The sequence below is a fragment of the Pelophylax lessonae genome, assembly GCF_965119305.1.
Source record: "Pelophylax lessonae genome assembly, chromosome: 4".
NCBI classification, from domain to species: domain Eukaryota; kingdom Metazoa; phylum Chordata; class Amphibia; order Anura; family Ranidae; genus Pelophylax; species Pelophylax lessonae.
Window position 1 is genome coordinate 443,587,414 of NC_138771.1, and position 3,689 is coordinate 443,591,102.

A 3,689-nucleotide genomic window follows, 5' to 3' on the forward strand; every position below is an offset into this window, starting at 1 on the left:
ACCTGACTGCTTCTGAAGATCTCCTGGGGCAAGGGAAAGGAAAGATTAAGCACAATGCTGTCTTTCAGAAAGGCTTGTTACATGTGGCATCCTCTCTTCTTGAACATGCTCATGTATTCACACTGTCCTCCTTGCTCCCATTGTTTCTTAGGTAAGATTCCTTCCAAACCACAAACGGAATTCTCTTGTTAATCTAGGGGCAAGAATTTTTTTGCAGCCCATAACCTTCCCGATATTGTAATTTGTTCCTATAGGTCCTAGAATCAAGAATTTTCTCCACCACAAATTCTTCTTCACCCTGTACCTCAACAGGTGGAGGAGGTGGATGAATTCTTTTAGAAAAAGGATTTTCATTACGCAATTTGAGTAGCGATATGTGAAAAACAGGGTGAATCTTCATACTATCAGGAAGTTTTAAGTGAAGGGTGACAGGGTTGATTTTAGAGGAAGTCTGAAAAGGTCCCACAAACTTTTGACCCAACTTAGCGGCTTTCTAGTAATATTCCTGAGCCTCCTTCAATGTATCAGTCTGTATATGCAGTAAAGTATGCTTGTTATACTCCTTGGAACCTAAGGGGTTAATTCTCTGCATTGTGTAAAAAGGCTGCTTGATCCTGTCTTCACTGATCATCTCCTTCTTCCCCTGTCTCCAAAAAATAACCTTATATTTACAGAGTCTATGGAGTCAGGCTGCACATGCTCAGTTTGGTGTGTATTGCTAGAGAGAGTTTTTTTTTTTCTTGGGAGAGTGCATGTGATCAGCACAGGGCCAATCAGCACAGTCCAAACAGAGGGTCAGGGTTCTTGAAGCCTGATAGAACAATCATGGGAGAAATAAAAACTCCTCCTACAACTTTTACTAGGAACTGATAGAAGTCATATGATTGCTGTATACTGCTGATGAGAAATTGTATTTAGCAGTGTATATTTACTAAACTATAACATTTCCATGTTCGGTGTACTGTGGGAGACCAGATATAGTGAATGCAGGTTCTGGGTTTAGTAACACTTTAATTGAACAAGCTGAAGTTTTAGCTGATTGGCTACCATGCACAGCTGCACCAGATTTTGCACTCTCCGGTTTTAGTAAATCAACTACAATATGTCTATGTGAACGCATTCTAAGTTCTTATCATAGGCACTATGGGCTGATTTACTAAGGGCAAATCGACTGTGCACTTTGCAAAGTGCAGTTGCTCCAGATCTTAGTAAATGAGGTACAGCTTCATTTTAAATTGAATAATCAATCACATGCAAGAAAAAAAAACAGAATTTTTGCTTGCATATGGTTAGATGATTTAAGTCAGCAGATCTTTCTCTGGAGCAGCTGAACTTGCAGAGTGCAATTGCCCTTGCAAAATTGCATAGTCTATTTCCCTTTAGTAAATTAAACCCCCCGCCCCCCCGTATACAGCCTGTAGTGATGTGCTATCATCCTGATTGTTCAAAACATGCCCTCTAGTGGTCAATACATAGTTACATAGTTACATACATAGTTACATAGTTACATAGTTACATAGTTGGTGAGGTTGAATAAAGACAAAAGTCCATCCAGTTCAACCTGTGTAGATGTGTGTGGCTGTAATCATCTTGCATACCCCTGAATGTTCTGATCCTTGAGATGTACGTCTAAGAGTCTTTTGAAAGCCACCATACTACCCGCAGAAACCACCTCATGTGGTAGAGAATTCCACAATCTTGTAGCCCTAACAGTAAAGAACCCCCCACGTTGCCTGAGGTTAAAACGCTTCTCCTCTAATCGCATTGTATGCCCCCGAGTTCTCATGCAATCCCTTCGACTGAACAGCTTTTTTTCTAAGCCTAGATCCCCATTTAGATATTTAAAAATTGCTATCATGTCCCCCCTCAGGCGTCTCTTCTCCAGGGAGAATAAATCAAGCGATTGCAGACGCTCCTCATAATCAAGGTCCTCCAATCCCCTAATTAGTTTAGTTGCCCTTCTCTGGACTCTCTCCAGCTCCAAAACATCCCTTCTGAGGACTGGTGACCAGAACTGGACCGAATACTCCAGATGAGGTCGGACCAGAGTTTTATAAAGTGGAAGGATTATAGTCTTATCTCTGGGGAATACATCCCTTTCTTTATGCATGCTAATATTCTGCTAGCCTTGGCAGCTGCCGCTTGACATTGCATGCTGTTGCCTAGTCTATCATCAACCAAGACTCCCAGATCCTTCTCCATTTTTGATTCTCCCAAGGGTTCCCCTCCTAACGTGTATTGTGCTTTTATGTTTCTAGTCCCCAAGTGTAAAACCTTACATTTCTCCACGTTAAACCTCATTTGCCATGTCTTTGCCCACTCCGTTATTTTGTCCAGGTCATTCTGTAGGATATCTGCTTCATGCTGTGCTGTTATTGCCCTGCCTAATTTTGTGTCATCTGCAAAAACTGATATTGAACTACTGATCCCGTCCTCAATGCTGTTTATGAATAAATTGAACAAGGTTGGTCCTAGGACTGAGCCTTGGGGGACCCCGCTTACTACCTCAGACCAGTCTGAGTACGCGCTGTTTATTACCACCCTTTGGACACGCCCTTTTAGCCAGTTCCGTATCCAAGAGCAAACCCTGCTGTCGATACCTGCAGACCTTATTTTATAAATTAAGCGCTTATGGGGAACTGTATCAAACGCCTTAGCAAAATTTAGGTACACCACATCCACTGGTCTGCCCCTATCTAGCTCACAGCTCACCTCCTCGTAGAATGTTAAGAGATTGGTTTGACAAGAATGCCCATTTGTAAACCCGTGCTGGTTACTACTGATGATGCTGTTGTCCTTAGCAAACTCTACGATATAGTCCCTTATCATCCCCTCCAGAAGTTTACATACTACTGATGTCAGACTGACAGGCCTATAATTTCCCGGTATATGCCTCTGACCCTTTTTGAATATCGGAATCACGTTAGCTTTCCTCCACTCCCCTGGTACATCTCCTGTCCTAATACTGTCCGCAAAGATCAGGAACAGTGGTCTGGATATAACCTTACTGAGTTCCTTGAGTACTCTCGGATGTACGCCATCCGGGCCTGGTGATTTGTTTGTGTTGAGTTTATCCAGCCTTTCCCTGATTTCACCCTCTGTTAGCCATAGTGGCAAGTCCTGTGTATTACTACTAACCATACAGTCATGGTCAGTGTACCCCTCCGATTCCTGTGTAAAGACCGATGAGAAAAAAGCATTCAGCACGGTTGCTTTTTCAGTGTCCTCTGTAACCATCCTCCCATCATTGTTAATTATGTGTGTAATATGCTCTGCCCTAGTTTTTTTGCTGTTGATATACTTAAAGAATTTCTTTGGGTTTTTTTTGCTATCCTCCGCTATTTGTCTCTCAAAGTCTATTTTAGCCATCTTGATTTTGTGTTTACACTTCCTATTTGCCTCCTTGTATTGGTCGAAAGCCAATACTGTGCCCTCTGATTTATATTTCCTGAAGGCCAATTTTTTTCCCCTAATAAGTTTTTTAACGCTCCGGTTTAGCCAGCCAGGTTTGGCTTTGTCCCTTCTAAATTTATTTCCCATAGGAATGCACTGCAAGATGCCTTTGCTTAATATGTTCCTAAAGCATTCCCATTTTTCCTCTGTGGTCAGGGATCCCAGGGTTCGGTCCCAGTTTACCCTTTCCATCAACAAGTACAATTTTGGAAAGTTTGCCCTTCTGAAGTTGAGGG